We start from the raw sequence: 12660 nt of genomic DNA, 5'->3' as shown, positions 1-12660 counted from the left end.
GAAACTGCTACTCCCGAGGAGATTGCTGCTTATGCAACCCACGAGCGTGATGCTACGAAAGTCTATTGCATCATGCTCGCTACCATGACCGCAGAACTCCAAAAGTACTACGAGGACTTCTACCCATATGAAATGCATCAAGATTTGATGGATAGGTACCATCAAAGCGCGAGGAAGGAGAGGTACGAGATCATCACTTCAATGATCACTACCAAGATGAGGGACGGAGAGTCTGTCACTGCTCATCTCCAGAAGATGTAAAGATATGTTGACCGCCTGCAGAAGTTAAATGTGGACTTCAATGAAGAGCTGGCGATTGACATAATTCTTCACTCCTTACCTCCTTGCTACAACCAGTTCCGCATGACCTACCACATGAACAAACAGGAGGTCACGTTGAGCAAGCTTCAAGGGTTGTTGAGGACTGCTGAGAGCAAACTCAAGGATAAAACTGTTGCATCAACTCCTACCGCTGCCCCAGTTTTGGCTGTTGGGAAAGGGAAGGGTAAGAAGAGGAAGGCTCCTTCAAAGAGCCACCATAAGGAAAAGTCTCGTGATGGCACCTCTTCTAGTGGAACCAAGGCTGGTCCCGCTGCACCCACCTCAAGCCCAAAGGATGAAGAGTGATATCACTGCCACAATATAGGGAATTAGAAACGAAGCTGCCCGAAGTACTTGCAAGATATCAAGGATGGGAAGATTAAGCTGTCCTTCGCAGGTATGTACACTATTCAATCTAATGATTCATCACATGCTATTTCTTGGGTACTTGATACAGGATGTGGTTTTCACATTTGTTCTGATTTGTAGGGCCTAAGAAGAAATAGGGATGTGGAGCATGGGAAGATAAACTTGATCATGGGAAACAGAAGAGCGTCGCCTGTCACCAAGATTGGAGTTTACTCTTTAGTGCTTAGTAATTGATTAGGACTAGATTTGAATATTTGTTGCTATTCTCCAGAAATGGCAAGAAGCATCATTTCTTTTCATGGTTTGTATAGACAAGGATTTAGATATTCATTTGATAATGAAAAGGGGTCTATTAATGCTATTCTTAATGGTGTTTTCTATTTTGAAGCATTGCCATGTAATGGAATATATGAAACTGTTGAGTATTTGAGATATTGAAACTGATTTGGCATATTTGGTTATTTAGGGAAGCCTTTTTAGGGTTAATCATTTTATGATTCCCTACGATGTCTTTACAGTAGAAGTTCTTAATCGAGTTCTTCTAAGGCATTGGTTTTATATTAAGGCATAGATTTTATATTTATGGTATATATTTATTGTTCCCTATAAATAATCATTAGGTTAGCTTTTGGTCTCGCATCTGTTGTTGGTCTTCACAACTCGTAACACCTATTTTGAAATCGGAAGTTTTGAACAGAAATTCAGAAAACGAATTGTACACTTCACATTGGGTTTACAGGAAATTAGCAATCCATTGTCACTGTTCGTATTCATAGAATCGGATGTCACGTGAATGAAGAATACGTAAACCGGATGTTAACAGGTTTAGGAATTGACGAACAACTTAATCGGTTGTTAAAATCTGAAATCAGACCTTCAACAATCATCAATGGGAATCGGAATTAAATGAAATTGCTATCGACGAAGCAAACGCAATCGGAATTGATCAAATCAGAATTTTAATCTGTTTCGCCATTTAATTTTGACTTTTTGAGTCAACAGCGTGTTCGCAACTGATTCAATTGAAGAAGACGCTTCAATTTTCAACCTCAATCCCCGAATATTTGCAATCTTTACAGTTTCAGCCCCCATTGGAAGACGTTATTTGTTTCAGCGAAGAAGATGGGTTATATTTTCAATTTATGTCCCCTAACTTTCAGAACTTCACAGATTTAATCCCATATCCAAAATTCTTTTCAAATTTTTTGGATTTTTACCATTTTTACCCCTTCTTTCCAAGATATTTTCATTTCTTATCCTTTTCTTTGGTCTTATTCTTTTCAAACCCTTCTAAATAAATTGTTCCTTTTCCTATTCTTTTGTCTAAATTTAAAAATCGAAAAATACAAAATTAATTTTTGTTATTTTTCCGGTTTTAATTTTTGAGAATTGGGTATATTCTAAAAGGGATTTATTTCATCAAATCTGACGGGTTTTGAAGATTGTTGGTGATTCTTCTTAACTTTCCGGATTCTCTCCATGGTATTTGTTGAAGATTCAAGGGGGAGTGATGATTATTCGAGGGGGGGGGGTTCGTATTTGGAAGGTTATTTTTATTTCTCTCGCTTTGAAGACCCCATGTGCTGACGAGTATCACAATTTAGGGGAGAAATGCCAAGAAGATCGGAAATCGTGATCTTCATCAGTTTCAACATCTAGGGGGAGATTGATGAGTATTTGAGATATTGAAACTGATTTGGCATATTTGGTTATTTAGGGAAGCCTTTTTAGGGTTATTCATTTTATGATTCCCTACGATGTCTTTACAGTAGAAGTTCTTAATCGAGCTCTTCTAAGGCACTGATTTTATATTAAGGCATAGATTTTATAATTATGGTATATATTTATTGTTCCCTATAAATAATCATTAGGTTAGCTTTTGGTGTAAGCTTTTTACCAGATTAGAGTTTTTCTCTGTACGTTCATGTGATAATCAATATATGAAAAACCTTTTCAGATTACTTGCATATTGTGGTGATTGATTATGATTGTTCTTGATATTCCGTATTCGTCATCTCAGATTTGTTCCCAACAGAAACTGTGATGGTTGTAGACAATTTAGGAAATGATGTGTTGTGTATCGATTCTTCCAATAGTTTGGATAAATCATGCTTGTGGCATTGTCGTCTTGGACATGTCAACAAGAAACGCATAGCCCAAATCCAAAAGGATAGAGTGTTGGAGTCATTCGACCTTAGGGACGATGACGTGTGTGAATCTTATTTACTTGGAAAGATGACCAAATCACCCTTCACTGGTACTTGTGAAAGGGGTGAGGGTTTATTGGATCTCGTACACACCGATATGTGTGGGCCCTTTAGATCCACCACAAGGGATGCGGGCCGCTTCTATGTGACTTACACCGATGATTATAGCAGATATGGGTATATCTACTTAATCAAGCACAAGTCAGAAACCTTTGAAAAGTTCAAAGAGTTTAAGCAAGAACTGGAGAATCAGTTGGGCAGGAAAATCAAGATGCTTCGATCCGATCAAGGTGAAGAGTACCTTGGTCTTGAATTCCACGATACCTCAAGGAATGCGAAATAGTTTCGCAATTGACGCCGCCTAGGACACCACAGTTGAATATTGTGGCTGAGAGGCGTAATCGAACCTTGCTCGGCATGCTCGTTCCATGATGAGTCGTGCTTTGCTACCTATCTCATTCTGGGGGTATGCCTTAGAGACTACCGCCCATATCCTTAACTTAGTCTCTACGAAGAAGGTTGCCAAAACACCTCACGAGATGTGGACATGGAAAGCTCCCTCGTTGGCACATATCAAAGTTTGGGGTTGCGAGGCTTTTGTAAGATGAGAGACTCACGACAAGCTCGAACCTCATAGTGACCGGTGTATTTTCATCGGCTACCCGCAGAAGTCCTTTGGTTATCTCTTCTATAGACCGAGTGACAATGTTGTCTTCATTGCGAGGAGAGGGGTTTTCCGAGAGCGAGAACTCATAAGCCAAGGAGACAGTGGGAGGCAAATCGGTCCTGAAGAGCTTCAAGAATCGAACAATGAAGGAACCTCAAACACTGACGCTCAACTTGAGGAGGAAACTCCTGTTGAACCGATTGACGAGTCCTTACCTCTTAGACGTTCCAGTAGAGTCAGTGTTCCACCTGTGTTATATGGTTTTCATATAAAAAGTGAGGGTGATACGTTTATTAGTGACAATACACTAATAAATTTGGATGAACCTAATAGTTACAAGGAAGCCATGGCAGGCCCGAAGTCTGCAAAATGGAAAGAGGCTATGGACAACAAGATTCAGTCCATGTATGACAACCAAGTTTGGAATTTGGTTGACAATGTGCCAGGTCGTAAGACGGTCGGGTGCAAGTGGATCTTCAAGAAGAAGACCGACATGGATGGGAAAGTACACACTTATAAGGCACGATTGGTTGTGAAGGGATTTACTCAAACTCCCGGAGTTGACTATGATGAGACATTCTCACCAGTTGCGAAGATAAAGTCTATTAGGGTGATGCTAGCCGTTGCTGCATTTCATGACTATAAAATATGGTAGATGGAAGTTAAAACCGCTTTCCTTAATGGGAAGTTGGCTGAGGATGTTTACATGAGTCAGCCAGAGGGTTTTGTCGATGCAAAGCATCCCAATAGAGTGTGTAAGCTTGAGAAATCCATTTATGGGTTGAAACAAGCGTCTCGTAGATGGAATCTTTGTTTTGACGAGAAAGTCAAAGAGTTTTGCTTTCTGTGAAGCGAGGATGAATCATGTGTATATGTCAAAGCCAGTGGGAGTATAGTTAGCTTCATCGTATTGTATGTCGATGACATACTGCTCATAGGAAACGACATCCCGACCCTGCAGGAGGTTAAGTCCTGGCTTGGGAAATGTTTTGCTATGAAGGACCTCGGAGAGGCTGCCTATATTTTGGGAATAAGGATAGTGAGAAACAGGAGTAAGAGACTAATTGGACTTAGTCAGAATACTTCTTGGACAAGGTACTAAAATGTTTTAGTATGGAGAATTTGTTAGGTGTCTCAAACCCAACAAATAATAGGGGTACAATAGACTCCAAATACATTGCTTTAATGCACTAAAAAGTAGTACAAGGCAAGCAGGGTCGAACCACAGAGACACGGGACAAAAGTCTATACCTCTTTGCACAAGGTACTTTGGTCACAAACGGGGGGTTTTGTTTGCAAAATGAAATAACTAAATAACAACCTACTTTAAAAGCATGCACAAAATAAAATAGATTTGTAAACAAATTGTAAAAGTGATTCCAGTTCTAGTTCTCAATGTTGCTGTTCAACTTGATTATGATTTGACGTAATTCATGATTGTTATTCTAAGTTGGTACTGAAAGATATTAACATGCTCTAATACCTATCGCTTTCCAAATTATCTAACTAAAACAAGCTCTTTGACTAGACCTAGCTTTACTAATTCAACCTAAACACGCTCTTAGATTGTATTGAAAAACTACATTAAGTTTTGTACAAGCTTCCCAACAATGTTCATTTCTTCTCATACGCTCGGAAGTGTGAAAACATGTGATAAATGCTCTACAATAAGAAAACCTATTATTTGTTACCAATCATTAACTTTATAGAACGATTAGGTGCCCTAAAAGTTAATTAACTACACAAAAATTAAATTCATGAAAGTGGCCAATCAAACACAAATCAAATTTAAGGAATCTAGTTTAAACAAGAACATAATCACTAGAATAGAATCACAAATCAAACATCAAATCACATGTTTCAAGTCAAGCAATCAACATGTTTTGAACAAGAACTAGAAACTAGGGTTTCTTAGCCACACATGGCTAAGAACAAATCAAACAAGAATAAAGATGAAATTGAAATGTTTAATGCTTACTAAAATGAAATCAAAAGTGTTTGCAATGATTAGGTCTTATGAAAAGCTCCAAGAAGTCTCCTAGAATCGCCCAAGATCGCCCAAACTGCTCCAGAAACCGTCCTCCCCTCTAAAAATGACATCTTCCCTTCTTTTATTAAAGTTCACGTGCTTGCCATAAGGCCATGCGTTTTTAGCATGGCCATGATTTTTGCCCGTGTGTTTTTGGCATGGCCATTTGTATTAACTATGTGTTTTTGACATGACCCGTGTCAGTGTGACAAGAACCGCGTTTCAAACGTAGTCCTTTGCTATGATGACAACGCAATAGTGACTCGGGTTATATCTTCATGCTTTCCTTCCATGGCATGACCGGTCCCTCTTCTCTTCAAGATCCAAAGCTCCAAGCTCCAAGTTCCATGCTCCATGCTCTAGAATGCCTGCAAAATAAATCAAAAAAAGTGAAGTACTAGACACTCTTGATGGAATATGCAATTGCCCTAATAATCAACTAAATGCAAGAATTATGAAGTAGAATGCTATGAAAGGATGGAAATAAACATGCAAAATAGGTGCATAAAATGCACCTATCAAACCTCCCCAAGCTTAGACCTTTCTTGTCCTCAAGAAAGAACAAAATTGAGAATCACCCTAGAGAAGACGATAGGCGACTAAAAAAACTAAGATGAAAAGAATGGAAGGAACGTGTAACATCCAGACTTACATGTATATTATTGTGCGATTAATCTTGAGATTTATGGAATGGCTCGACGAGTTGTGAGTCCAAATCGTCGAGTAGAGTCGAGTGTCCACATGGGATTAATGATTGGACTCGACGAGTCAGAGAGATGACTCGCCGAGTTGGTGATGGGCAGAGAAACCCTAATTTCCCGGGTTGGGACCTATTTAAAGGAACTTATAGCCTCATTTGCGGCTATCCTTCCTTGAGAGCAAACCCTAAACGTGTATAGAGAGCCATGAGAGTCTTAGAAGCTAAAACTTGGAGTAGACTAGTGCATCTCTTGAGGAGAAGAAGAGATCACCCATCAAGGGAGCAAGAGAATCAGTGGATCTGGTGTAACTTCGTGCAAGGGCTTGAGTAAGAGGTAAAAGCTTGCACCTTTCTTGCTATTTTGCTTAGATCTTGTAAATATGGAAGATTAGGGTTTCTTCCACCATTGTTGGGACTTTGTATGCATAAGGTCTCTCTTGAGGCCTAAACTTCAGATCTGGACCTTGTGAGGTCCAGGGAGTCCAAAGATTATAGCTTTATTTAACCACAAAAGAGTTATTGTGGTTAATCAGCCTTGTTAGAGTTATATTGGCATTATGAGCCTTATATGCCATGTTTAAACGTAAAGCTTGCAGCTTTTCGTGACAATCGACCCTTAGGATGGTAGATCTAGTGTTTGGGGTGATGGATCTGCCTTAAATATTTTGAAGGAGGAATCTAATCGAAGGGACTCGCCGAGTCCTTGGCCTGACTCGACGAGTCGGTAAGGGTTTGTCCCGATGAGCTTGATAATGCGAAAGCTCGACGAGTTGGGGGTCAACTCGACGAGCTGAGTTGGACCTTTACGAGACTTCTGAGGATGTGAGTGGACTCGACGAGTTGCATAAGTGCAATAGACGAGTCGGGTCAAACTTGGACTGTTGACTCGAGTGTTGACTTCTATTGACTCTAGAGTTCTGGTCAACATGAGTAATAAGGACCATGGAGGGGTAAAATGGTCTTTTATCCACTTCAAAGAGTTAGAAAGAGAAATAATAGTCTTCGGTTGTTTGAATTGTGAAAAGAGTATTAATTAGTGATATTCATCCCTTGTGTTAGGCGGAGGCTAGTTCGAGATTCGGGTGCGAGGTTATTTACTACCTGTTTGTCACGTGAGTCTTCTCACTATACTTTACCTAGAGTGGTAACCAGAGTTGTGTGATAGAGTATCTTATGTGCTTACTTGAGTTATGCATTTTGTCTGTGTGATATATATGCTATGTTATGTGTTATTCAAAGTTAGGGCCGGAGGGTCCACAGAGTTAGGGCCGGAGGGTCCACAGAGTTAGGACCGGAGGGTCCACAGAGTTAGGACCGGAGGGTCCATCAGAGTTGTGGGACTGGAGGGTCCCACTGAGACACATTGACGAGAGGGTCTTTCAGTGTTATAGCCTCGAGTGGCTAATATGTTGTGTGTGGTATTTTGGGGAACTCACTAAGCTTCGTACTTACCGTGTTATGTGTTATGTGTTTCAGGTTTTCTCAGGATCGCGGGACGGCACCGACTTGATTGTACACACCAGAGAAGGAATTATGTTTCGAGGATCCTGGATTATTAATTAATTAAACATGGAGTACATTTTGTAAATTAAACAAATGAGATTTTATGAAATGTGTTATGAAGATTATATGATTTAAAATGAAAAATTTGTTTTGAAAATTTACGTCGTTACAGAACGAAAAGGACTAAATGGAATTAAGAGTGAATGTATGTAATAAAAGAAAAAAACTAATGAAAATAACATATGTACAAAAAAATATGCTTAAGAAAAATGAACCGATGAAAAATTCAAAAACACGAATAATTAATAATTTATATATATATATATATATATATATATATATATATATATATATATATATATATACGATCAGACTTTACATCGATAGGGCTCCAATCACTAATACTAACGCAACCATCCTGCTACCTTTCATGTATCACAGACTCCCAAAGTGAGGAAGACCACGAAATGGTGTAACACAATAATCCAGCCATAGTTTTATTTAAACTTTATACCTTAATTAGCTTTGTGAGCGAAAATAACACAGTCCGGGATCTCGTGTCCTTAAGACTAGATGGCCAAGAATCAGAATCGACGCATCCTTGAGAACCCGTCACGGCGAATCAGCTTTCGCTGAAACAGTGAGCCCACCCGAAGGGGCCTAACTCTTATGCTTTCACTTTTTCAAGAGCCACAAGTATCATATCACACAGTTCTTCATTCGCCAGGTTTGACTTTGAGATGGCTTTTGATTTTGATTGAACTTGGATTTGTATCTTCGTTTTGAGCTTGAGTTCTTCAATCAACTTTTGAATTTCTGAAAATTTCTTTGTTTGGGTACTTGAAATTCTGATTTGGGTACTGAATATGACAGTTGTACCCGTTCTTCTCTATTGACTGTGTGGATCTGATACTTAAGCTCTCTGTTACCATGAGGGTAACACATGTCAACAAATAGGTCCGTGTTCTGTGGGTCCAGAGTTGTCGATAAAGATTCTTTTTAAACATTCAGAAGCAAATCATCCTAAAGCTGTTATTACCGCCCACAAAACGTTTCAGTATGTAATTTTTTTTTATTATTATCTAAGGCTGGGGTCTCAAATTACGGTGTTTGGGTCCCCTAGTTATAACAGCTGATTCTACACTTCCGGTAAGTATCCGGTTGCTTCGGTATTTTTTTCATTTTGATTTTTCGTTTTCCCACTTCATGGAGCTATTGAATGTTAAGATTCTCCTCATCTCGTATTATTTGTTTTTTTTTGTTTTTTTGTTATTAACAATGCAAAATGCAAAGAAATTGAGAAAAAGAAAAAAATGAATTTTTTTTGAATGCTTTGAAATGAATGCACGAAAATTGAAAATAAGAAAAGTAAAATCTTTTTGGATTTTTTTTGAATGATGAAATGCATTTAGCAACTAGAACCTAATGTACAATGACCCCTCCCCAAGCTTAAGATTAAGCATCGTCCTTGATGCTCGGAGAGGGTAAGGCAACCTAATGACCACGAATGTATAACTATATAGAGCATATGAACGAATTCTCTACAATTCTAGTCAAACAATCTTAGAATTCATGCATCAAACTTGAGATATGGAAGGAATGTACCATTCAAATGCTTGAATTTGTGATGTGTGCTTGACTTTTTCACTTCATCTTCAACCTCAAGAAAAGTTGAGCTCTTCAATGGTGTAATACACAAACAGAGGTAAAAGCTTCCCTTCTTCTTTACAAAATACCTCTCCAAGCTTTCTCTTGAAACCCTACCAAAGAATTTTGAAACCTAATACAAGAATCAAGTCAAAATTTACAAAGAAAAAAAACTAGGGTTTTATGCAAGATTCGATTTTGTACACTTTCATGGAGGGAGTTCTACATAGATGAAGAAGAACATGGAGTTAGGAACTTAAAAAAAAACATTTGAGCTTTAATGTTGGATTGATTGATTAAAGTCAAAAGTTTATAAGTGTTTAGGAGGAGAGAGTGCTGAGAAAGAATGACACAAAACACATGGTCCAAGCCAGGCCGTGCTTTTTTATGATAGCCCATGCTTTTTTTTAGCATGGGTCGTGAGTTTTGGCATTAGGCCGTGCTCATCATTTTTCTTTTTCAAAAGATGCGATCAAAAGGCATGGGGTGATTTTATCCCATGCCTTTTTCCTCAAGACCATGCCTAATTTTTTTTTCTTTTAAAACCTCGGTAGTCTTGCATGGTCTAAAATTAGGCCATGCGTTTTGAGTCTTGCCCATGCCAATTTCACATGCCCATGATTTTCTTTTCTGTAAACCACAAAATTACGTTTTTTTTATTTTTTAATTTTAACCTGACAAAAACATTTTTTTTACATGACTCCCTCTCAATCTTTTAGATAGGGTTTTTTTTTTTTTTTTTGCATGAAACTCTAAAAAGACTCAAAAACATTGCAACACAACAAAATAAAGTAAATAAAAGAAGAATGGAAAGAAAATACTCCCCGAATTGCTTCTCGGTTAGCCGCCCTTGTTTCAAGTCTTCGGCTCGACTTGGCCCTTGGAATATGTTATTCTTCGAATGTTGGGGCTTTCCAACTCAATGAACTTCTTACTACTTCCTCAAATTGGATACTTTTCTTGTACCTGACTTTCTTTTTGTTTGGGAACCATAATGGACTTAGACCCTTGATGATAGCAATCATCCAACTGACCCCTTTCATGTACTTGTCCAGTAAGGTATTCAACTCTTCTTTCTTGGATAGGGTGGTTGAGTTGATGACCGATTGAGTCTCTTCCTTCTCGGGATATTTATCCTTTGAAGGGTCAGACATATTTATCGTTTTCGGCTCTAGTGTTTAGTCTACCAGTGAAAGGATTTTCTCATTTGTCAACCTCCAACACATCCTCTACAACTTCCATGTCATCCTTCTCAATTTCTACTTCTTCCTTGACAACGTTCTCCACTTCTACTTGTTCCTCTTCTTCCCCATCTTCAAATTGCAATCTTGGGTCATCAAAATTTCTCCCATCGTTCAAGGTGATGGCAGAAACGATATGCCTTGGGTCCTCTTCAGTCTGCGATGGTAATTTGCCTTGAGTTTCCAATATAATCACAGATTGAGCAAGTTGTACAATTTGTTCCTCTAAGCTTTTGAGGCTAGCTTTGGTTGTTTCCTGGAAAATTTGGGTTGTAGTGGCAATGCTTTTTACCATGTCTTCCAAGGACATGCTCGAAGTTTCAGCTTGTTGGGGAGGTGCAGAATATGGTGGTTGGAATTGTGGAATTGGTTGGTATTGGTCATTTCCCCAAGCTTGGTATGGGTTTTGGCATTGGTTGTTTCCCCAAGCTTGGTTGTTTTCCCACCATTGATCATGTTGAGGCTGATCATAACTCCATTGATTTGGCCAGTCGTAGCTTCCCCTTTCCTGCACTTCCTCCCATTCCCTTTGTAAATATGGACACATGTTGGTATGATGTCCATTTTGAGTGCAAAAATCACAAGGAATAGGTGTGGGCTGCATACTTTTGTCATTTCCAATCATCATAACAATCTGGGCTAGCTCAGAAAGTTGGTCTTTAATGTAAGGAGTGTTCATCTTCGAGCCACACTTTTTGTTTTTTTTTGTTGTTTTTTTTACGTTTTTTTATAGAGATGTACTTGCTCACAAAAATCTTGGTATAAACAATTAGTAACACCGTTTCCCCGGCAACGGCGCCAATTTGTTAGGCGTGTCAAACCTAACAAATAATAGGGGTACAATAGACTCCAAATACATTGCTTTAATGCACTAAAAAGTAGTACAAGGCAAGCAGGGTCGAACCACAGAGACAGGGGACAAAAGTCTATACCTCTTTGCACAAGGTACTTTGGTCACAAAGGGGGGGGGGTTTGTTTGCAAAAGTAAATAACTAAATAACAACCTACTTTAAAAGCATGCACAAAATAAAATAGATTTGTAAACAAATTGTAAAAGTGCTTCCAGTTCTAGTTCTCAATGTTGGTGTTCAACTTGATTATGACTTGATGTAATTCATGATTGCTATTCTAAGTTGGTACTGAAAGATATTAACACGCTCTAATACCTCTCGCTTGCCAAATTATCTAACCAAAACACGCTCTTTGACTAGACCTAGCTTTACTAATTCAACCTAAACACGCTCTTAGATTGTATTGAAAAACTGCATTAAGTTTTGTACAAGCTTCCCAACAATATTCATTTCTTCTCATACGCTCGGAAGTGTGAAAACATGTGATAAATGCTCTACAATAAGAAAACCTATTGTTTGTTACCAATCATAAACTTTATAGAACGATTAGGTGCCCTAAAAGTTAATTAACTACACAAAAATTAAATTCATGAAAGTGGCCAATCAAACACAAATCAAATTTAAGGACTCTAGTTTAAACAAGAACATAATCACTAGAATAGAATCACAAATCAAACATCAAATCGCATGTTTCAAGTCAAGCAATCAACATGTTTTGAACAAGAACTAAAAACTAGGGTTTCTTAGCCACACATGGCTAAGAACAAATCAAACAAGAATAAAGATGAAATTGAAATGTTTAATGCTTACTAAAATGAAATCAAAAGTGTTTGCAATGATTAGGTCTTCTCAAAAGCTCCAAGAAGTTTCCTAGAATCGCCCAAGATCGCCCAAACTGCTCCAGAAACCGTCCTCCCCTCTAAAAATGACATCTTCCCTTCTTTTATTAAAGTTCATGTGCTTGCCATAAGGCCATGCGTTTTTAGCATGCCCATGCCTTTTGCCCGTGTGTTTTTGGCATGGCCATTTGTCTTGACCATGTGTTTTTGGCATGACCCATGCTTTTTTCTAAAGATCCAATAAGTCTTCAGTGTTGGCTCCATCTTCAGTCTAGCTTCGTCACGA

This window comes from Lactuca virosa, chromosome 2, assembly GCF_052849685.1.
Source record: "Lactuca virosa cultivar CGN04683 chromosome 2, Lactuca_virosa_CGN04683_v6, whole genome shotgun sequence".
Classification (NCBI taxonomy): Eukaryota; Viridiplantae; Streptophyta; class Magnoliopsida; order Asterales; family Asteraceae; genus Lactuca; species Lactuca virosa.
The sequence above is the reverse complement of the archived record's forward strand: the minus strand, read 5'-3'. Positions refer to the sequence as shown.